The sequence below is a fragment of the Triticum aestivum genome, chromosome 2A (genome assembly GCF_018294505.1).
Source record: "Triticum aestivum cultivar Chinese Spring chromosome 2A, IWGSC CS RefSeq v2.1, whole genome shotgun sequence".
NCBI lineage: Eukaryota > Viridiplantae > Streptophyta > Magnoliopsida > Poales > Poaceae > Triticum > Triticum aestivum.
Window position 1 is genome coordinate 73,286,451 of NC_057797.1, and position 25,344 is coordinate 73,311,794.

The following is a 25,344-nucleotide window of genomic DNA, read 5'->3' on the forward strand; positions in this document are numbered from 1 at the left end:
CATCTACTCAAATCTTGACGTGACATCCCCACGACTAGAAATCCACGTACTTGATTTAGTAATGTTAGGACCCAATGGAAATTGCTCAACAGTATGTTAGAAATGCATTTCTGAAAGTTGGAAATGCTTTTCCAATATTTGAACATTTCAAATGAATTCTTGCTACTGTCGGGACCCCGATCCTAAGTCACACCGATCTACCATGTAACACATCATATCACTTTGCGGCCTCATGCATGGTATTCCCACAACAATTACCTTACCTTGGCCGGGACCGTTTGCGCCTTTTGGCTCACGTATATGATTGTGTGGCTAGCATCCATATGACAAAGAACTCAGGTCAACATGGATAGTCATGAACCAAGGTGGCACAGTCATACAGTGATGCCGTTTGAACTACGTCGGTATTTCCCCAAAGAGGAAGGGATGTGATAACCCACAAGTATAGAGGATCACAACAGTTTTCGAGGGTAGAGTATTCAACCCAAATTTATAGATTCAACACAAGGGGAGCCAAAGAATATTTGAAGGTATTAGCAGCTGAGTTGTCAATTCAACCACACCTGGAGATTAATTATCTGCAACAACGTGATCAGTAGCCAAGTAATATGATAGTTTTGATAATAGTGACAACAGTAACAGTAACGGTAACAGTGATAGCAGTAGTTTTGCAGCAAGTGCAATAGTGATGATAGCAGTAGTAACTTAGCAAGAACAATATAAGATAAATTCATAGGCATTGGATCGGTGACTTGTTGGATGATATTCATCATGAGACAGTTATAACCTAGGGCGATATAGCACTAGCTCCAGTTCATCAATATAATGTAGGCATGTATTCCGTAAATAGTCATACATGCTTATGGAAAGAACTTGCATGACATCTTTTGTCCCACCCTCCCATGGCAACGGGGTCCTATTGGAAACTGGGGGTATTAAGGCCTCATTTTAATAGAGAACCAGAACAAAGCATTAACACACGGTGAATACATGAACTCCTCAAACTACGGTCATCACCAGGAGTGGTCCGACTATTGTCACTCCGGGGTTGCTGGATCATAACACGTAGTAGGTGACTATAACTTGCAAGATCAGATCTAGAACATGGATATAATGGTGATAACATAAACGGTTCAGATCTAAAATCATGGCACCCGGGCCCAAAGTGACAAGTATTAAGCATGGCAAAGTCATAGCAACATCAATCTTAGAACATAGTGGATACTAGCTAGGGATCAGGCCCTAACAAAACTAACTCGATTACTTGATGAATCTCATCCAACTCTTCACCGACCAGTGAGCCTACAAAGGAATTACTCACTCCCGGTGGGGATAATCATGGAATTGGTGATGGAGAAGGGTTGGTGATGACGAAGAACGAAGATCCCCCACTCCGGAGCCCCAAGCGGACTCCAGATTTGGCCTTCCGATGAAGAATAGGAGGTGATAGTGGCTTCGTCTCGTGGATCGTGATAATTCCTTCTTCCTGATTTTTTCTCGAAAAATAGGATTTTATAGCGTCGGTTTCAGGGTTTGCAAGGCCACCAGGTGGGGACAACCCACCTGGGCGCGCCAGGAGGGGGGGCGTGCCCTGGTGGGTTGTGCCCACCCAGGTGCCCCTTCCAATGGATCTTGGCTCCAGAAATTCTTATTTATTGTATAAAGAATCTTTTCAAAGTTTCATTCCTTTCCAAGAACTTTTATTTCTGCACGAAAACAACACCATGGTAGTTCTGCTGAAAACAGCGTCAGTCCGGGGTTAGTTTCATTCAAATCATGCAAATTAGAGTCCAAAACAAGAGGAAAAGCGTTAGGAAAAGTAGATATGTTGGAGACGTGTCAACTCCCCCAAGCTTAAACCTTTTCTTGTCCTCAAGAAATTCAGTTGATAAACTGAAATTGAAAAGGAAAAACTTTTATGAACTCTTTTGCTCTTGTTTGCATAAATAAGCTTAAACAACACCCAGGTTTTCAGTCAACATTATAACTAACCATGCCGACAATAACTCTTAAAGATTATATTAACTCATATCAATGACATAATCAGCTAGCGAGCAATAATAAGATATCTCAGACAACAACATGTTGTCAAAACAACCATAATATAATATGACAATAGTGGTATCTCGCTAGCCCTTTCTGAGACCGCAAAACATAAATGCAGAGCACCTCCAAAGTTCAAGCAGCAGCTAAACATTGTAATTCATGATAGAAAAGATCCAGTCATGATGCACCCAACATTAGCTACAAACAATGCATAAGTCATGACAGTAGTGCTCTCAGGTTCTGGCGCTTGTTTTAGAAGGTGATGCCACAACATAAAAGTAAATAGATAGCCCCTTCGCAGAGGGAAGCAGTGATTTGGAGAGGTGCCAGAGCTCATGTTTTTAAAACAGAGGTAAATGATATTTTGAGACATGCACACTTCTCATTTACTTCATGACTATCAGTTATCAATATCTTCCATGCTAAACACGCTAGTGGCGGTTCCCAAGCGATAAAAGTAAAGATTTACTCCCCCTCCATCAACAATCACACTCCACGGCTTGTCCGAAACAATGGGTGTCGTCCAAACCAACAACAGTCCCGGGGGAGTTTTGTTTAATTATTTGCATTTTTTGAGTTCGAGACTGGGAATCCCTATTACCGCCCTTTTCTCGTGCGATGGAGAGTGAATAAACACTCGGCCTGAGAATAACCCGCTTAGCATGGAAGATACCGACCACCTCCTGTAGTTCCATGAACGATCGAGGCACACAAAAAGGATATTTATTAGAAGTTTTTAGAGGTGGCACATGCAAATTTACTTAGGACGGCAGGGTAATACCGCATATAGGTAGTTATGGTGGACTCATATGGAACAACTTGGGTTCAAGGTTTTTAATGTACAAGAATAATTCCCACTTAGTACAGGCGAAGGCTAGCAAATAGGTTGAGAAGCGGCCAGCTAGAGAGCAATAACGATCGTGAACATGCATTATGCATAAGTAACATTGGAGACTAGCATGAGTAGGATATGAACACCATGAACGTAAATATCATAGAGGCTATGTTGGTTTTGATTCAACTACATGCATGAACATGTGCCAAGTCAAGCCACTCGAACATTCATAGGAGGATACCATATCATCATACTATATCACAATCATTTTAACGCAATGTTGATATCCAAGATAAATCATTATCCACTCCTAGCTACTTATGCATGGCATGAGAAACTATAATCTCTAATTGTCGTTGCAAACATGTTCAATCATAATGGGTTGAATCATGGATACTAGGTTAAACATATTTACACAAACAGAACAAGTTGAGTTCATACCCGTTTCTCTCTGCCACGGCCAGTTCATCGAACATCATCATTATTGCCTTTCACTTGCATGACCGAACGATATGAAAATAATAATAGTGCAAGAGTGCCCGTGGACTAAGCTGGAATCTGCAAGTATTTTATTCAATAGGAGAAGACAAGGTAAAATGGGCTCTTTATTAGATCCACAGTTATTCATATGAGAGCCACTCCACATTTTCATCGTGGTCTTCTCCTCAGTATGACTCAAATAAAAAGAAAATAAATTCAGAGAAACACACTGAAATATTTTTGGAGTTTTTGGCTTTCTTGAACAAGCAAATAAAAGGGAAAAGCAACAACAACAACAACAACAAAGCCTTTAGTCCCAAACAAGTTGGGGTAGGCTAGAGGTGAAACCCATAAGATCTCGCAACCAACTCATGGCTCAGGCACATGGATAGCAAGCTTCCACGCACCCCTGTCCATAGCTAGCTCTTTGTCGATACTCCAATCCTTCAGGTCTCTCTTAACGGACTCCTCCCATGTCAAAATCGGTCGACCCCGCCCTCTCTTGACATTCTCCGCACGCTTTAGCCGTCCGCTATGCACTGGAGCTTCTGGAGGCCTGTGCTGAATATGCCTAAACCATCTCAAACGATGTTGGACAAGCTTCTCCTCAATTGGTGCTACCCCAACTCTATCTCGTATATCATCATTCCGGACTCGATCCTTCCTCGTGTGGCCACACATCCATCTCAACATACGCATCTCCGCCACACCTAACTGTTGAACATGTCGCCTTTTAGTCGGCCAACACTCCGCGCCATACAACATTGCGGGTCGAACCGCCATCCTGTAGAACTTGCCTTTTAGCTTTTGTGGCACTCTCTTGTCACAGAGAATGCCAGAAGCTTGGCGCCACTTCATCCATCCGGCTTTGATTCGATGGTTCACATCTTCATCAATACCCCCATCCTCCTGCAACATTGACCCCAAATACCGAAAGGTGTCCTTCCGAGGTACCACCTGGCCATCAAGGCTAACCTCCTCCTCCTCACAGCTAGTAGTACTGAAACCGCACATCATGTACTCGGTTTTAGTTCTACTAAGCCTAAACCCTTTCGATTCCAAGGTTTGTCTCCATAACTCTAACTTCCTATTTACCCCCGTTCGACTATCGTCAACTAGCACCACATCATCCGCAAAGAGCATACACCATGGGATATCTCCTTGTATACCCCTTGTGACCTCATCCATCACCAATGCAAAAAGATAAGGGCTCAAAGCTGACCCCTGATGCAGTCCTATCTTAATCAGGAAGTCATCGGTGTCGACATCACTTGTTCGAACACTTGTCACAACATTATTGTACATGTCCTTGATGAGGGTAATGTACTTTGCTGGGACTTTGTGTTTCTCCAAGGCCCACCACATGACATTCCGCGGTATCTTATCATAGGCCTTCTCCAAGTCAATGAACACCATATGCAAGTCCTTCTTATGCTCCCTATATCTCTCCATAAGTTGTCGTACCAAGAAAATGGCTTCCATGGTCGACCTCCCAGGCATGAAACCAAACTGATTTTTGGTCACGCTTGTCATTCTTCTTAAGCGGTGCTCAATGTCTCTCTCCCATAGCTTCATTGTATGGCTCATCAGCTTAATTCCACGGTAATTAGTACAACTCTGAACATCCCCCTTGTTCTTGAAGATTGGTACTAATATACTCCGTCTCCATTCTTCTGGCATCTTGTTTGCCCGAAAAATGAGGTTGAAAAGCTTGGTTAGCCATACTATCGCTATGTCCCCGAGACCTTTCCACACCTCAATGGGGATACAATCAGGGCCCATCGCCTTGCCTCCTTTCATCCTTTTTAAAGCCTCCTTCACCTCAGACTCCTGGATGCGCCGCACAAAACGCATGCTGGTCTCATCAAAGGAGTCATTCAGTTCAATGGTAGAACTCTCATTCTCCCCATTGAACAGCTTGTCGAAGTACTCCCGCCATCTATGCTTAATCTCTTCGTCCTTCACCAAGAGTTGGCCTGCTCCGTCCTTGATGCATTTGACTTGGCCAATATCCCTCGTCTTCCTCTCCCGGATCTTAACCATCTTATAGATGTCCCTTTCACCTTCCTTCGTGCCTAACCGTTGGTAGAGGTCCTCATATGCCCGACCCCTTGCTTCACCAACAGCTCGCTTTGCGGCCTTCTTCGCCATCTTGTACTTCTCTATGTTGTCTGCACTCCTATCCAGGTATAGGCGTCTGAAGCAATCTTTCTTCTCTTTAAGCGCCTTCTGGACATCATCATTCCACCACCAGGTATCCTTATCTTCGCTTCTCCTTCCCCTGGACACTCCAAACTCCTCCGAGGCCACCTTACGAATGCAAGTCGCCATCTTCATCCACACATTGTCCGCATCCCCTCCTTCCTCCCAAGGGCCCTCCTTAAATACCCTCTCCTTGAACACCTGAGCTACCTCCCCCTTGAGCTTCCACCACTTCGTTCTAGCGACCTTGGCACGCTTATCCCGCTGGACACGAATCCGAAAGCGGAAGTCAGCAACCACCAGCTTATGCTGGGGTACAACACTCTCCCCAGGTATCACCTTACAGTCTAGGCACGCACGCCTATCTTCTCTTCTCGAGAGGATGAAATCAATCTAGCTAGAGTGTTGGCCACTACTAGAAGTCACCAGATGTGATTCTCTCTTTCTAAAGAGGGTGTTAGCTACAATCATGTTGTAGGCTAGAGCAAAGCTTAAGACATCTTCTCCTTCTTGATTCCTGATGCCATAGCCAAAGCCCCCATGCTCCCCTTCAAAACCTGTGTTAGATGTACCCACGTGGCCATTGAGGTCTCCTCCTATGAAGAGCTTCTCACCAATCGGTACACTCCTAACCATGTCTTCCAAGCCTTCCCAGAACTCCCTCTTGGTGTTCTCATTGTGGCCTACTTGCGGGGCATATGCGCTGATAACATTGAGAACCAAGTCCTCAGCTACCAGCTTGACCAGGATAATCCGGTCCCCACGTCTCCTGACGTCTACCACTCCATACTTGAGGCTCTTGTTGATCAAGATGCCTACGCCATTTCTATTTGCAACCGTCCCCGTGTACCACAGCTTGAAGCCGGTATCCTCCACCTCCTTCGCCTTCTGTCCTCTCCATTTGGTTTCTTGGACGCAAAGGATATCAACACCTCTCCTCACTGCTGCATCAACTAGCTCCCGAAGCTTCCCTGTCAGAGACCCTACGTTCCAGCTACCTAAGTGAATCCTCCTAGGCTCGGCTAGCTTCCTTACCCTTCGCACTCGTCGAGTCAAATGCGAAGATCCTTGCTCATTTTCCACTACATCCGGGCGCCGATGTAGCGCACCACTAAGGATGCGACGACCCGATCCTCGCTCACTTGCCACCGTATCCGGATCAAGATACGGCGCGCCACTTGGGGGGTGACGGCCCGGCCCTTGCCCATTTTCCACCACACCCGGGTTCCGATGTGGCGCTCGCTGAGAGGGTTACGCCCCAACGAAAATATTTTGGGTTTCATCTCCATAAGAGTGGCTTAGTTTTTACGTTGGCTCGCCAAGCCTATCACAACCCTCCTCCTTTACCCGGGCTTGGGACCGGCTATGTTGAGACAACATAGGCGGAGTTAAATAAAAGGGAAAAGCAAAAACGAAAAAAACTATTTACACGGGAAAACTCCCAACAAGAAAAAGAAGAACAAGGAAATCTTTTTTGGGTTTTCTTTTCAATGCTACAACTAAGCATGCATAGAAAGTAAACTAACTACAACTACTTTTTTTGTTTTTCTAAGATTTTTGAAACACACAAGTAGAAAGCAAGAAAATAAAATTAAGCATGGATGATATAATGAAAACACCAACAAATGAAATAAGTGAACATGAATGTAATGTCGGTGGGAAACACGTACTCCCCCAAGCTTAGGCTTTTGGCCTAACTTGGTAATCAATCAGAAGCCTGGGTAGTAGTTGGAGTGGTAGCTCACGGAGGCTCTTGGTGCGGATGCCTCGGCCTGTCGTGCAACCACAACCGCCGCGTTGTGAGCTCGGGCCTCGCTCTCAAGAAAAAAAAATATTCCACTGCTGTCATGATCAAAGAGAGCAGGCGCAGGCAAATATGTGTGCACAACAGATGTTTGGTTAAACAACAATTTATAGGTGAAATTATGAATATCTCCTTTAAGGATCTTATGATTTTTCATTGCATCAAAGTCGAAATACTGCGTGGGTAGATGGGGTCAAAGGGTAAAGGTGAAACACATAACTCTCTTGCTAAACGCGTGGCATAAATTCCACAATAGAAGAAGCCACTGTTAGCGTTGTGTTGTAAACTGCGTGCAACAATCACCCCAAGATTATAACTCATATCACTGGTGAGAGTGGTGCGGATGAGGCTCAAGTTTGGAGCACAAAGAGTACTACAATCTTGCTTGCCTACGATACATTTCCCATTAAATAATGCAAAGTATTGAATTGCGGGAAAATGAATGCTCTTTATTCTACCTTGTGTCACTCCCCTAGTCTCACCATAACAAAGACTAGTAAAAAATTGATTGGAACTCAGCTCTTTGTGGTTCATCAAGTGAACCCCAGAATGGAATTTTGCAATGTTGAGCAAATCTCTCTAGTGATATGGTAAATGGATTTTCATAAAGCATAAACGACACCCTAGACTCACGGGGATGGAATTTAAATCCTTTGACAAATGGTTCAGTGAGAATGTGGTGTTGATCGTAGTTATCTGAAATATAAGGACCGAGGTTGGCATTGTGAACATATTGCTCAAATTCCTCCTTAATTCCTACACGCAGCATATGGTCATCGCAAGGCCATAAGCATGTTTTGGTGGCGCCATCTCGTGTGGAACTTTCACTTGGTTCAACATAAGACCGGTGAGGGGAGCTGTCACTAGAAGATGCCTCCGAGGATCTCCTCCTCGAAGAACTCCTTCCAAAAAGGTTCATCATACTCACGTACAATTTTCAAGCAACAATCCCCCGAAACAGTTTCGGAAACGGAGCTTCGAGCAAAGAGATCGAAATCCATGGGTTTGAGAGCAAGAACACGGGAGAGAGAGAGCAATGGAGAATTTTTTCTGGAGGTAAGTGATGATGTGATGTGAAGGGATAAGTGAGAGGGCCCATGCGGGGACCACAACCCACCAGGGCGCGCCTGGGGGTCCTAGCGCACCTAGGTGGGATGTGCCCACCTGGTTCACCTCCCTCTGATATTATTTGCACCAGAAATTCTTAGATATTCAAAAAAAATCGTATTAAATTTTCAGAGCATTCTGAGAACCATTATTTTTGGGTCAATGTAGCGATCCGACCTCAAACGGCCAAATCTCTGTGTATAAGTGTCATCCCTGGATCGGTAATGCTGACACACACAGTACTTCGAAGGATTTATAACAGAGTAGCAATCACACACTTATTACATCAAATGTCTCAAAAGAGAATTTATTATAATAAATATGGCTTAAGGCCATCTAATTACGATAACAGCGGAAGGCTTGGAAGATAAAGTGAGTCCATCAACTCCAACGGCATAGCTGAGTGCACGACAACGACCTAGCGCACCTTACTCTTCGTCTGAAAAGTCTGCAACATGATATGTTGCAGCCCGAAACGGGTCAGCACATGGAATATGCTGGCAAGGTAACACAGTAGAGCAATGAAACAAGTAAAAGCTATCACTACATGCATATATGGCTGGTGGAGGCTCTATGGTTACAATGTTTTTGCGAAAAGCCAATTTTTTCCTACAAAAAAGGAATATATTTTATTTAACTATCATGGTAGTTGAAAAACATTGAGAATGGTATAAACCCATCTCAATCCCAGTTAAAAGCAATTACCATCCCAACAAATTAATTTAGGGTGATGAGATCCACATGATAATCCAAAAACCAGATACTCAAGATGTCCATAACTGAGGACACGGCTAACCATGATTAGTTTGTAGAGGTTTGCGCACTTTTCCCCACGAGACTCGATCTCCTCCATTGGATTTCTCGCACTACAAGGTGTTTGAGAAACGGATGACCGAGACACAGTTTTTCAGAAGCATTAACTCTAACCCCGGGTAGACAGTACCAACCTACATCCCCTACATCTGCTAGCCTACCACTTGAAGAGGTCGTGCAACTTACTCCATTATGCTAGAGCCCATAATAGCTTGTGGCTGCACACAGAAGTTTCTAGCATGAATAATCTTATGATCCCTTTGAGCCTGGGTGGCGAACCAAAAAAGGACAGCACTGGTATATCCCCAGGTGCCCGCAACCAATCCACCCAGATGTGTGTTTAAGTAGCCACCTTAAGTAAACCATTAATTAATAATCTCACATCTGTCATGGATACACTCAAACCCAATCTACATCTACGAGCATAGCATGAAAGTATAAACATAACGTACAAGTAACTCCCAGGGTTTGATAATAAAAGGGCAATAGGTTCTACCTCATCAACTACTTCCCAAAACCCACATGTTAAGAGATCCTACTCATGCAATGTTTGAGGGTTGTAACTAATGCATCAAAACTGGGTAATAAAGGGGTATGATCAATGTGTTACTTGCCTTGCTGATGATCCGCAAAACCTAGTGACTCGTAGTAGCACACTGCGCACTCCGGTAATTCTTTCGCAAACAAACAATAGCATACATAAGAACTCAAGCAAAGATGCAAGGGTAAAACTTCAAATAAGAAGATCCAAACTGGAGGTTCAACTGAAGAGGTTTGATTTGCAAAAAGAAACGATCGAATCGAAGCTACGGAACTGAAACTACGGTTAAAAGAACTTCCTAGACAAATCTGCTTGAAACCAAATTTTAAATTTGTCAAAACCTTGTTAAAGTTGGTTAAACAGAGAGAGGGGTTCGAGATGAAGATTTTGGCGTTCGGTTCACTGGATTTGGACAAACAGTTAAGAAACGGCGAGGGTTTGAAGTTCAGGGGCTAATCTGCGATAAAAATAATCGTGGATAGGTCCCTGTACGGAAATAAAAATACAAAGAAAGACTAACGAGCGAACGTTCGCTGTCTGAACCTAACCGGCGAACAATGTTCGTTAAAACGAATGAATGGACGAACGTCCGCTAAATAAATAAACCAACGAAAATCGAGAAAAGCGCATCTAGGGTATTTTTAAGAAAAACCGGCGGTTTTACCTAAAAACCAAAAAAACCGGGCGGATCAGATCGGATCAGTGGCGGCTCCGGCGGCGTGTGGCGACTCTGGTGAGGCAGCAGCGGGTGGCGGCCGCGGCTGGCGAGGTGCGGCGGCGCGGCGCTAGGGTTTCGGCGGCGGCGAGGTTAGGGTTCGGGCGGCGGGCTCTGGTGGGCTGGGGGCGTGGCCTTGGCCGGCTTTTAAAGCCTGGCTGGACGGAGTCCTGCTCGGGCACGACCCGTTAGGTCGGTTTGTTTTTTTAAACGGTTCCGCCGAGAAAAAATCCTAATTAATTAAATAAAAACCTAAAAATGCCAAAACAAAATTTTACCATCTAAATAAAATATTTAGAACAAAGTGAACATTTTTCTGGCCTAAAAATGCAATTTTGAAAAATGCATATTTTCTAATTCAAATAAAATAGCAATAAAATCCAAATAAAATATTTATTTGATTTTAATATTTTTCCTCCAATATTTCATTTACTTTGAGAAGTCATATTATCCCCTCTCATATATTTTTAATATGAAATATTTTCGAGGAGAAAAATAATAAAACCAAAATGATCCACTTTTCAATATTTCAGAAAAATTCAAATATGAAAATAATAAAATCCCTACTCTCTCCATGGGTCCTTGAGTTGCTTAAGATTTTAGGATCACAAAACCAAAATGCAAATAAAATATGATATGCACATGATGACCTATGTATAACATTCCAAATTGGAAATTTGGGATGTTACAGTCATTTTTTTAATTGCACGGGAAATTCAGAAAACAATTAAAACATGGCATTTTATTTTATTTAACAAATAAAAATAGAAAACAAAAATTAGGGACAGAAGGTAGTGCTTACTAAATTCATCAACATCATACCTCTCAAAAATGATCCATTAATAAGGTTGATCAAGTCTTATTAACAACCACTTTCGATTAGCATGAAACCAAAGAACTTTCGTAAATCACTAAGTTACCTCAATGGGGATATGAATGTCCCCAACAATAAGCATTTCATATTTCTTTTTGACAGTAGGTAGAGGTATTTGAAAACTTCCAATAGCGATTGCCGGAGATTTTTCAATAACATTAATACCATTCACTTGGAGTAGTTTCTTCGGAAAGTGCACCGTATGCTCATTACCATTTATGTGAAAAGTGACCTTTCTTTTATTGCAATCGATAACAACCCATGCAGTATTCAAGAAGAGTCTACCAAGGATAATCGACATGTTGTCGTCCTCGGGCATCGCAAGTATAACAAAAGTCAGTCAAAATAGTAACATTGGCAACAACAACGGGTACATCCTCACAAATACCGATAGGTATGGCAGTTGATTTATCCATTTGCAAAGATATTTCAGTTGGTGTGAGTTTATTCAAATCGAGTCTTCTGTATAAATAGAAAGGCATAACACTAACACCAGCTCCTAAATCACATAAAGCAATTTTCACATAATTCTTTTTGATAGAGCAAGGTATAGTTGGTATTCCCGGATCTCCAAGTTTTTTAGGTACTCCATCTTTAAAAGTATAATTAGCAAGCATAGTGGAGATTTCAGCTTCCCGTATTTTTCTTTTATTAGTGATGATGTCTTTCATATACTTTGCATAAGGAGGCATTTTAAGGATATCAGTCAAGCGAGTACGCAAAAAGACTGCCCTCAACATTTCAGCAAAGCGTTCAAATTCTTCATCATCTTTCTTTTTAGTTGACTTAGGTGGAAAGGGCATAGGTTTTCGAACCCACGGTTCTCTTTCTTTACCGTGTTTTCTAGCCACAAAGTCACTTTTATCATACCTCTTATTCTTAGGTTGTGGGTTATCAAGATCAACTGATGGTTCTATCTCAACATCATTTTCTGGTTCTTTATTATTTGTTTGAGTATTTTCATGAACCTCATCATTATCTTTTTCATTATCAGAAGGTGAGTGTTCATTACCAGACTGAGTTTCAGCATCAGAGATAGAAGTTCCATTATCATTATCAGGAGGTTTTTCTATTTCAGGTTCACTACAAGCATGCAAAGACCAAAGTCATATCATTTTTCTTCTTCTTTTTCTTTCTAGAAGGACTAGGGGCATCAGTGTTAACTCTTTGTGAATCTTATTCAATTCTTTTTGGGTGTCCCTCGGGATAAAGTGGTTCCTGAGTCATTTTACCTCCTCTAGTTGCTACTCTAATAGCATAGCCATATATATATATATATTATTCATTTCATCAAGAAATTCTCTTTGAGATTTAGCAACTTGTTCTAGCTGAGTTTGAACCATAGAAGCATGCTCTCCAACAACTCTAACATCATTTGAGATTCTAAATAACAAGTCACTCAAGCAAGCAATCATATCAGAATTGTATTTCAATTGTTTCATAACATTTGCATTGAAGTGATCTTATTTTCTAATGTAATTTTCATACTCATAAAGACATTGGCTAGGGTGCATATTGTGAGGATTATCATTATCATTGAACTTCATTAGAGAATTTACCTCTAACACCTTAGGCAGTGGTGGTGTATTAACCCCATGTATTTCTTCAATAGGAGGTAAATTTTTGACATTCTCAGCTTTAATACCTTTTTCCTTCATAGATTTCTTTGCCTCTTGCATATCTTCGGGACTGAGATATAATATACCCCTATTCTTCGGAGTGGGTTTAACCGGTTGTTCAGGAAGAGTCCAATCATCATAATTTTGAAATATATTATTCAATAATTCTTCAGCTTGCCCAACAGTTCGTTCCTTGAAAACATGTAGCGATCCAACCTCAAATGGTCGAATCTCTGTGCATAAGTGTCATGCTTGGATCGGTAATGCTGACACACACAGTACTTGAAGGATTTATAATAGAGTTGCAATCACACACTTATTACATCGAATATCTCATAAGAGAGTACTTATTACAATAATGTGGCTGAAGGCCATCTAATAAGATAACAACGGAAGGCTTGGAAGATAAAGCGAGTCCATCAACTCCAACGACATAGCTGAGTGCAAAACAATGACCTAGCACACCTTAATCTTCGTCTGGAAAGTCTGCAAGATAATACGTTGCAGCCTGAAAACGGGTCAGCACATGGAATATGCTGGTAAAATAACACTGTAGAGCAATGAACATGTAACAACTACAACTATATGCATATTTGGCTGGTGGAGGCTCTATGGTTATTATATTTTTACGAAAAGCCAATTTTCCCTACAACAAAGGAATATATTTTATTTAACTAAAAAGTTGGTTGATAAACATTGAGAATGGAAACCTCATCTCAATCCCAATTAAAGTAATCATTTAACCCAACAAGTTAATTATATAAAGTGATGAGATCAACATAATAATTCAAGCACCAGATACTTAAGATGTCCATAACCGGGGACACGGCTAATCATGATTAGTTTGTACACTCTGCAAAGGTTTGCACACTTTTCTCCACAAGACTCGATCTCCTTCGTTGGATTTTCTCGCACTACATGGTGTTCGAGAAACGGACGACCGAGGCACACTCTTTTAGAAGCATTAGCGAGAAGCGTCGCAATACACATGGAAATCCTTGCGTATATCCGGAAGAATCAGCACTAGGGGTGTAACCAAACGTTTCTTCAACTCCTGGAAACTGGACTAACATTCATCTGTTGATTTAAACTTGGTGTCCTTCTTCAACAACTCCGTCATAGGCTTCGCAATCTTGGAAAAATTCTCAATGAATCTCCGATAATATCCTGCAAGTCCTAGAAAACTATGGATCTCCCAACTGAGGTGGGTGCCAACCACTCAGTTACAGATTGAACCTTGTTGGGGTCTACTGGTATACCTTCTCCTGATATAACATGTCCAAGAAATCCAACTTCCTTCAACCAAAACTCACACTTGCTAAACTAGGCATACAACTGATGTTCCCTGAGCTTCTCGAGAACTAAGCACAAGTGTTCCTTGTGTTCCTCTTCATTCTTCGAGTATACCAAAATATCATCAATGAACACCACTGCAAACTTATCCAAAAACTCCATGAACACCTTATTCATCATACTCATGAAGTAGGCAGGGGCGTTAGCCAATCCAAATGACATAACCGTGTACTCATATAGCCCGTACCTTGTGGTGAAAGCTGTCTTAGGTATATCCTTTTCTCGGATCTTCAACTGGTTGTATCCTGATCGCAGATCGATCTTGGAAAATACTTTTGCTCCTTGCAGCTGGTCAGACAAATCGTTGATCATCGGTAGTGGGTACTTGTTCTTGATTGTTACTTCATTCAATGCACGATAATCAATAACCATTCTCAAAGATCCATCCTTCTTCTCAACCAAAAGCACTGGGGCTCCCCACGGGGATGAACTTCGTCGAATATAACCTTTCTCCAATAACTCCTTAATCTGCTTCTTAATTTCTTTCAGATCATTTGCGGGCATCCAATATGGCCTCTTTGATATTGGTCCGGTGCCTGGCAACAACTCTATCAAAAATTCTATGTCCCGATCTGGCGGCATGCCTGGTAGTTCCTCTGGAAATACATCTGGGTAATCCTTCACTACATGCACTTCCTCCTGAACAACTCCTAAGAGAGAATTTACTTGGGTCCTCCTTAACGAATGTCTAGATACATACTTGATCCTTTTTCCCTCCGGGGTGGTGAACAGAATTGACTTACTAGCATAGTCGATGTTTCCTCCATACTTTGATAACCAATCCATGCCTAATATTATATCCAATGCTTGTGACTCCAAAATTATTAGGTCTGAGGGGAAAACATGGCTACCAATGGTCAAGGGGAACTGATCACACCATCGGCTGGCCATATACTCTGCTCCTGGTGAGCTTACTAACATGGGTGACCTAAGGGCTAAGGTTGGTAACTTAAACTTGTCCACAAATCCCCTTGATATTTATGAATGTGATGCACCAGTACCGATCACTGCGTCAGGCTGTTCTTCAATCTCCTCCATATTGATGTGGTTCACCTGACCTTTGTTGAAGGGATTGGGCTTCTTCCCAGATTTTCCATTTCCATTGCCATTCTTAAACTTAGAACAGTCGTTGGCGTAGTGTCCAGTCTTCCCGCACTTGTAACAGGTAATATGGCTCAGGTCCTTCTTGGCGGGCGTTGTTGGGTTGGGGCGGTTCTGGCTACTGCTTGCTCCATTCCCGTTTCCATTCTTAGGCCCACTGTGGTTATGGGAACTTCCTCCATTGTGAGTATGGCATCCATGGTTATGGGTGTAACCTCCGGGGTTAGGGGTAAAGCAAGGCTTCTGCTGAGCTCCAGAATTGTACTTCCCATGTCCATACTTCCGTTTGCGGCTCTCTATCTGCTGCTGTTTGCTTTCAATCATAAGGGCCCGGACTACCAACTCCTGGTTGTTTGTGAATGTTGCCACCATCAACTGCATACTCATCTCATCATTCAGCCATTCCATAAACTTCTCATGTTTTGCGGCATCTGTGGCCACATCATCTGGAGCATAGCGGGCTAACTTGCTAAACTCATCCACGTGCTGCCCCACAGTACGGTTTCCCTGGCGTAAGTTGCGGAACTCACGCTTCTTCATATTCATAGCTCCAGTTGAGACATGGGCTGTGCAGAAAGCTTGCTAAAACTGATCCCATGTGACATTTGCTATGGGAAAAGTGGTTGTGTAATTCTCCCACCATGAGGCTGCGAGTCCATCCAGTTGGTGTGCGGCAAAGCGCACCTTCTCCGCATCAGTGCATCCTGCGGTGGTCAACTCCCTTCCAATCCCGCGTTGCCAGTCATCACCAACAATCGGCTCGGTGCTACTGGAAAACACCGGCGGATTCAACCTCAGAAAACGGGCTAGGTTGTCAACTGGAGGTGGTGGCGGTGGGTTGTTGTTGTTGTTGTTGTTGTTGTTGTTGTTGTTGTTGTTGTTGTTGTTGTTGTTGTTGTTGGTGGTGGTGGTGTTGGTGTTGTTGTTGCTGTTGTTGCTGTTGTTGCTGTTGTTGTTGTTGCTGTTGTTGTTGTTGTTGTTGTTGTTGTTGTTGTTGTTGTTGTTGTTGTTGTTGTTGTTGTTGTTGTTGTTGTTTTTGTTTTTGTTGTTGTTGTTGCCTTGGTTCTGGACTAGTAGCTGCATCAAGGCATTCTGCTGTTGGATCAACTAAGTGAGCTCCGATGGGAAGGTGAATCCGGGGTCACGTCTCGGAGGCATCTGACGGGTTTAGAGGGGAGAGATTAGAATAGAGTGAGGTCTAGTGAGAAAACACTACCCATATGCACATGAGACAAACACATTCATAACACACCACTCAATTCAAACAAGGGCATACAATCGATCTAGCTACCGTTACAAAATACTCGGACTACTACTATGTACATGGGGGAATACTACTGATAATATGGGGGTCATCTAGAAATTTTGATCGGTGGAAGACTCCATGATATTCGCTCGAGCTTCGTCTTCATAATCATCATCACTACTGTCGGGGTCGGAGTCGGTGTCGTCGATGATGATGTAGTCCTTGGGATGGTCTTCATCTCCTCCTGGCGTGGGGTCTCCCATGAATACTCCTAGCTTCCTCGTTGGGTTGTCATTCTTTTCTACTAGCATTGCGATTTCCTCCTCGTATCCATCGCGTGTAGACTTGAGTTCCTCTTCAAGCTCCATGTTCCTAGTCATCAACTTCTTCAGATCTATCATGCTTGCGCACATTTGGTTCTCCTGGCAACAAATGTGCTGATTTAACTCCTGGATGAAGGCTACAATGGATCTGTCCCTCCTGGTGCTGATCATCTCTCATTGCTCATCTCGGCGCCCACATATCAGGTAGATTGTGTCCTTAAGATCCTTTTTGTAGACTTCGCTGATGTGTCCCATGGCGATGTGGGCTGCCATGCTCTTTCCTAGACTCCAGGTTGGTGCATCAAAGGAAAACTCTATGGGCTCAGTAACCAGCGTGAATGTCCTTCCTAGAATATGAACTCGAATCATCCAATGCTCCTCTTCTGGTAAAGTGGCGGTGTAGGTCCCGGTGAAGCTTGGTATTCCAATGTTCAGGTACCTAGTGACTTCCTTCAAATGTCATCCAAATGGTGTGTCTTCATCCGGTTGAGCAAACTTGTTCCTTGGGTCCGCCATCTATAGAGTGGAAAATGGAGAGGAGTCAGAAATGAGTAGAGAAGAGTGACCTATGGCTTATCTTAGTGGTCGCGTCCTACAATTAACGTGTGCTCTGATACCATCTTGTAGCGATCCAACCTCAAACGGTCGAATCTCCGTGCATAAGTGTCATCCCTGGATCGGTAATGCTGACACACACAGTACTTGAAGGATTTATAACAGCGTTGCAATCACACACTTATTAAATTGAATATCTCATAAGAGAGTACTTATTACAATAATGTGGCTAAAGACCATCTAACAAGATAACCGCGGAAGGCTTGGAAGATAAAGCGAGTCCATCAACTCCAACAACATAGCTGAGTGCAAAACAATGACCTAGCGCACCTTACTCTTCGTCTAAAATGTCTGCAACATAATACGTTGCAGCCCAAAAACGGGTCAACACATGGAATATGCTGGCAAAATAACATTGTAGAGCAATGAACATGTAACAGCTACAACTATATGCATATTTGGCTGGTGGAGGCTCTATGGTTATTATGTTTTTGCGTAAAGCCAATTTTTCCCTAAAACAAAGGAATATATTTTATTTAACTATAAAGTTGGTTGACAAACATTGAGAATGGAAACCCCATCTAAATCCCAATTAAAGTAATCATTTAACCCAAAAAGTTAATTAGATAAAGTGATGAGATCAACATAATAATTCAAGCACCAGATACTCAAGATGTCCATAACCGGGGACACAGCTAATCATTATAAGTTTGTACACTCTGCAAAGGTTTGCGCATTTTTCCCCACAAGACTCGATCTCCTCCGTTGGATTTTCTCGCACTACATGGTGTTTGAGAAACAGATGACCGAGACACAGTCTTTCAGAAGCATTAGCCCTTTCGACGGGTAAACCGTACCACCTACATCCCCTACATCTGCTAGTTTACCACTGAAAGAGGTCACACAACCTACTCAAATATGCCAGAGCTCATAATGGCTTGTGGCTACACACGGAAGTTTTCTAGCATGAAATACAATATGATCTCTTTGAGCCTGGGTGGTGGACCATAGGATGATCACACATATTCCCCGGGATCTCCTTGGATAGCACTGGATTGCCACAGGTGCCCACAAACAATCCACCTAGATGTGTGTTAAAGTAGCCACCCTAAGTAAACCCTTAGTTCATAATAGCACTCATAAATGTCATGGATCACTCAAACCAAACCACGTCGACGAGCATAGCATAGCAGTATAAGTATAACGTAAAAGTAACTCCCATGGTTTGATATAAAGGACAATAGGTTCTACCTCATCATTTACTTCCCAATACCCACATGTTATCAATCCTACTCATGCAATGTTTGAGGGTTGAAACTAATGCATAAAAACTGGGTAATAAAGGGGTATGATCGAAGTGTTACTTGCCTTGCTAACGATCTGCAAACCCTAGAGACTCGTAGTAGCTCGCTTCGCACTCCGGAAACTCTATCACAAACAAACAATAGAATACATAAGCACTCAAGCATATATGCAAGGGTAAAACTCGGATGAGAAAGTCCAAATTGAAAGTTCAACTGAATAGCTTTGATTTGCAAAAAGAAACACTCAAATCGGAGCTACGAAACTCAAACTACGATCAAAAGAAGTTCGAATACAAATCTTCTTACCAAATTTTAAATTGTCCAAAATCATGTTAAATTTGGTTAGTTGGAAAGAGGGGTTTGAGACGAAGGTTTTGGCGTTGGTTTCACTGGATTTGGACGAACGATTGCAAAACTGTGAGGGTTTGAAGATCAGGGGCTAATCTGCGATAAAAATAATCGCGGATAGGTCCCTGGCCGAAAATAAAACAGAAAAAGAAAAATCTATCAGACGAACGTCCGCTAACAGAGACAAACGAATGAATTCATTCATTATAAGAACTAAACGAATGAATGTTCGCAGAATAGATCTAACCGAAAAAACCCGAGAAAACCCGATCTAAAAACACCGAAGTAGATCTATGGTTTGCCGAAAAAACACGACGAAAACCCGGAAAAAAATTGGTCCGTGGCAGCAGGCTCGGGCTCCGGCGACGGCGCGGCGCGGGGCGGTGGTGGCGCAGCGCGGAGCTCGAGGTGCGACGGTGGCTAGGGTTTCGCAGGGCACGGCTTGGGCTGGCGGCCTTGGGCCTCGCCTTATAAAGGCTGGCAGCGGCGGGGCGGCCTGGGAGTCCCGGCTCCTAGGTCGGTTCGCGTTTTTTTAATGAAATAAATTCCACCGAAGAAAACCCTAAATAAATATAAAAAATTCTAAAAATGCAAAAAAAATTCACCATCTAAATAAAATATAGAACAAAGTGAACATTTTTCTGGCCTAAAAATGCAATTTTGAAAAATGCATATTTTTATAATTCAAATAAAATCTCGAATATAATCCAAATAAAATATTTATTTGATTTTAACATTTTTTCCTCTAGTATTTCTTTTATTTTGGAGAAGTCATTTTATCTCCTCTCTTTTATTTTTATATTGGAAATATTTCGGAGAGAAAAAATATTAAAACCAAAATGATCCTTTTTTTCAAATTTGAGAAAAATTCAAATATGAAAATAAATGAAATCTCCAACTCTCTCCTTGAGTCCTTGAGTTGCTTAAGATTTCTAGGATCAAACCAAAATTCAAATGAAATATGATATGCATATGATGACCTAGGTATAACATCCAAATTAAAAATTGGGATGTTACAAAACACAACCAGCACAACTATCTAGGAAATCCTAAAAGCATCGGCTAGTCCATTATAAAAGATATCAAGTATTTCATTTTTCTTAAGAGGATGATCAGGCAAAGCATTAAGTAATTGGCAAAGCCTCCCCCAAGCTTGTGGGAGACTCTCTTCTTTAATTTGAAAAAAGTTAAATATTTCCTGTAAATCAGCTTGTTTCTTATGATTAGGGAAATATTTTTCAGAGAAGTAATAAATCATATCCTAGGGACGTACTACGCACACAACCAGGAGCAAGAGTATTGTACCAAGATTTATCATCACCCTTTAATGAGAAAGGAAATAATTTGAGAATAAAGTAATAGCGAGTCTTCTCATCATGAGTAAAAAGGGTGGCTATGTCATTTAACTTAGTAAGATATGCCACAACAGTTTTAGTTTCATAACCATGGAAATGATCAGATTCAACCAAAGTAATTAACTCTGGGTCGACAGAGAATTCATAATCCTTATCATCAATAACGATTGGTGAAGTAGCAAACTAAGGATCATATTTCATTCAAGCATTCAAAGATTTTTCCTTATACTTGCATAATAATTCTCTAGATCATATCTATCCCTACAAGCAAGAATATCTCTAGTTGTCTCCTCGTTCCTAACATAACCTTCCAGTACCTTAGGCAATTCATATCTAGGAAGGCTAGTTCTAGCAGGTGTTTCAGCAGTTCAAGTTTCAAGCTCATCATCAGATTCAACATCATGTTGTATTACTCTAGCAATTTGTTCATCAACAAAGTCACCAAGTGGCACATCATCATCATCAAGCAAGTACTAGCATCATCATAAGCATTATCCATAGCAGAAGTAGCATCATCAATAACTTGCGACATATCAGAATTGATAACATATGGTGGTGTTGCAAGTTTACTTATAACAGAAGGTGAATCTAAAGCAGAACTGGATGGCAGTTCTTACTTCCCCTCGTCTTAGAGGGATAAATCTTAATCTTATCATCCTTCAGATTCTTCATAGTGATCAATTGATAATAATCCCAAGTGACTCAACAAATATAGCTATGCTCCCCGGCAACGGCGCTAGAAAAATGTCTTGATAACCCACAAGTATAGGGGATCGCAACAGTTTTCAAGGGTAGAGTATTCAACCCAAATTTATAAATTCGACATAAGGGAGCCAAAGAACATTTGAAGTTATTATAGCAACTCTAGCAGGCCTCGCAAAATACGTGAAACCGCAAAATTCCAGTGAGTATGTGGGCTCAGCCCAATATTCCGGCCAGAACAGAGCCCGCATACTCGCCTGGCCCGTAAATTTTTTTGCCACGGCCCACAAACCGCACACCCCGACAACTATATCTACGGTTCCGCGACGCGTTTGCGGGTCGAAACCCTATCCCCCACCGCCGCCGAGCCACGCAATTCCCCACCCCCTTCTCCACATTTCTCTCCACCAGCGACCACCTCCCGCCTCCAGCCGCCACGTGGGGCCGCGTGTGGAGCTCTGGACGCGGCTTCGGCAGCAGATCGGGTGGCGGAAGAGACCCCGAGCGCGAGTGGCGCATCCGGTCAGACGGTGCGAGGAAGTGCGGGGCTCAGAAGTGGACCAACCACGGCCTGACGCTGCCGGCGAGCTTCCGCGTCCGCGAGACGGAGGAGTACGACCATCAGCACGGCCGTACCCCGTCCTCTACTGCGTCCTTCTCCTCCGCGGCAAGATCTTCGTACGCCGGGAGCTCCTGCTCTTTTGGCACGGGCCTTCTCCACGTGAAGAGGGAGTGGTTGGAGGAGCCAGACGACTTCGAGTTTGTCCCCGTCAAGGAGGAGTCGAGGAGCCGCTCCGCTCGGCCGACGTCGATATGGTTGTGGCCGCCATTGCCGAGCGAAGCGTGCGCGGGGAGGCGGAGCGCCGGCGCCATGCCTAGGAGCTCGAAGACCTCCAGTGGCGGCAGGCGGTCGCCACCAACCTCGCCGCCAAGGAGAAGGACGAGGCGTGGCGGCACATCCGCGAGGAGCAGAGGGCAAAGTACATCGACCTCTGCAGCTCCGGCAAGGAGGATTGAGCTCTTCCATGGCGTCGTCCATGGCCGCGAGCTCGCCACCGTGAGATCCCCACCCCTCTAGTACTAGTACTGATGTAGTATGTAGTATGAACTAGTGTTTGTAGTGTTTGATCATGTAAAATCTATGTAGTACGTGATGAACTACTCACGTCCACGAGGTGCAATTTCTCCCGTGAAACTATTTTTTTTTCAAATTATGCAGTTTCAGATACGGTTTCTGTTCGGCCGCGCTAGTTTTCGACCCGCAAACGAGATCTTTGTGAAACCGCAAATGCGTTTTGCGGGTCGAGATTTTGCGGGGTCTGCTAGAGTTTCTCTTAGCAGCTGAGTTGTCAATTCAACCACACCTGGAGATTAATTATCTGCAGCAACGTGATCAATAGCCAAGTAATATGATAGTTTTGATAATAGTGACTGTTAGGGAATGTAGCAATAATTCAAAATTTTCTACGTAACACCAAGATCAATCTATGGAGTCATCTACCAACGAGGGAGGAGTGGATCTACATACCCTTGTAGATCGCGCGCGGAAGCGTTCAAGAGAACGGGGTTGATGGAGTCGTACTCGTCGTGATCCAAATCACCGATGATCCTAGCGCCGAACGGACGGCACCTCCACGTTCAACACACGTACGGAGCAGCGACGTCTCCTCCTTCTTGATCCAGCAAGGGGGGAGGAGAGGTTGATGGAGATCCAGCAGCACGACGGCGTGGTGGAACTAGCGGGATTCCAACAGGGCTTCGCCAAGCGCTGCGGGAGGAGGGAGATGTGTCATGGGAGGAAGAGGGAGGCGCCAGGGCTTAGGTGTGGCTGCCCTCCCTTCTCCCCACTATATATAGGGCCGAGGGAGAGGGGGGCGCAGCCTTGGCCCTTCCTCCAAGGAAGGGTGCGGCCAGGGAGGAGTCCATCCTCCCCAAGGCACCTAGGAGGTGCCTTCCCCCTTTAGGACTCTTCCTTTCCCTTATCTCTTGGCGCATGGGCCTCTTGGGGCTGGTGCCCTTGGCCCATATAGGCCAAGGCACACACCCCTACAGCCCATGTGCCCCCCGGGGCAGGTGGACCCCCTTGGTGGACCCCCGGACCCCTTTCGGCACTCCCGGTACAATACCGATAATGCGTGAAACTTTTTCGGCGACCAAAACAAGACTTCCCATATATAAATCTTTACCTCCGGACCATTCCGGAACTCACCGTGACGTCCGGGATCTCATCCGGGACTCCGAACAACTTTCGGGTTACCGCATACTAATATCTCTATAACTCTAGCGTCACCGAACCTTAAGTGCGTAGACCCTACAGGTTTGGGAGACATGCAGACATGACCGAGATGACTCTCCGGTCAATAACCATCAGCGGGATCTGGATACCCATGTTGGCTCCCACATGTTCCACGATGATCTCATCGGATGAACCACGATGTCAAGGACTTAATCAATCCCGTATACAATTCCCTTTGTCTCGCGGTATGATACTTGCCCGAGATTCGATCGTCGGTATCCCGATACCTTGTTCAATCTCGTTACTAGCAAGTCTCTTTACTCATTTCGTAACACATCATCCCGTGATCAACTCCTTGATCACATTGTGCACATTATGATGATGTCCTACCGAGTGGGCCCAGAGATACCTCTCCGTTTACACGGAGTGACAGATCCCAGTCTCGATTTGTGCCAACCCAACAGACACTTTCGGAGATACCTGTAGTGTACCTTTATAGCCACCCAGTTACGTTGTGACGTTTGGCACACCCAAAACACTCCTACGGTATTCGGGAGTTGCACAATCTCATGGTCTAAGGAAATGATACTTGACATTATAAAAGCTTTAGCATACGAACTACATGATCTTGTGCTAGGCTTAGGTTTGGGTCTTGTCCATCACATCATTCTCCTAATGATGTGATCCCGTTATCAATGACATCCAATGTCCATGGTTAGGAAACCGTAACCATCTATTGATCAACGAGCTAGTCAACTAGAGGCTTACTAGGGACATGGTGTTGTCTATGTATCCACACATGTATCTGAGTTTCCTATCAATACAATTCTAGCATGGATAATAAACGATTATCATGAACAAGGAAATATAATAATAACTAATTTATTATTGCCTCTAGGGCATATTTCCAACAGTCTCCCACTTGCACTAGAGTCAATAATCCAGTTCACATCGATATGTGATTAACACTCAAGGTCACATCCCCATGTGACTAACACCCAAAGAGTTTACTAGAGTCAATAATCTAGTTCACATTACCATGTGATTAACACTCGATGAGTTCTGGGTTTGATCATGTTATGCTTGTGAGAGATGTTATAGTCAACGGGTCTGAATCTTTCAGATCCGTATGTACTTCGCAAATTTCTATGGCATCTTGTAGATGCAACTACTATGCTACATTTGGAGCTATTCCAAATAACTGTTCTACTATACGAATCCAGTTTAGTACTCAGAATAATCTGGATTAGTGTCAAAGTTTGCATCAGCGTAACCCTTTACGACGAACTCTTTTACCACCTCCATAATCGAGAAAATTCCTTAGTCCACTAGTTACTAAGGATAACTTTGACCGCTGTGTTGTGATCCTTTCTTGGATCACTCTTGTACCCCTTGACTGACTCATGGCAAGGCACATTTCAGGTGCGGTACACAGCATAGCATACTGTAGGGCCTATGTATTAAGCATAGGGGACGACCTTCGTCCTTTCTCTCTATTCTGCCATGGTCGAGCTTTAAGTCTTAACTTCATACCTTACAACTCAGGCAAGAACTCCTTCTTTGGCTGATCCATCTTGAACACCTTCAAGATCATGTCAAGGTATGTGCTCATTTGAAACTACCATTAAGCGTTTTGATCTATCCTTATAGATCTTGATGCTCAATGTTCAAGTAGCTTAATACAGGCTTTCCATTGAAAAACACTTTCCAAATAACCCCATAAGCTTTCCAAAAATTCTACGTCATTTCTGATCAACAATATGTCAACAACATATATTCATCAGA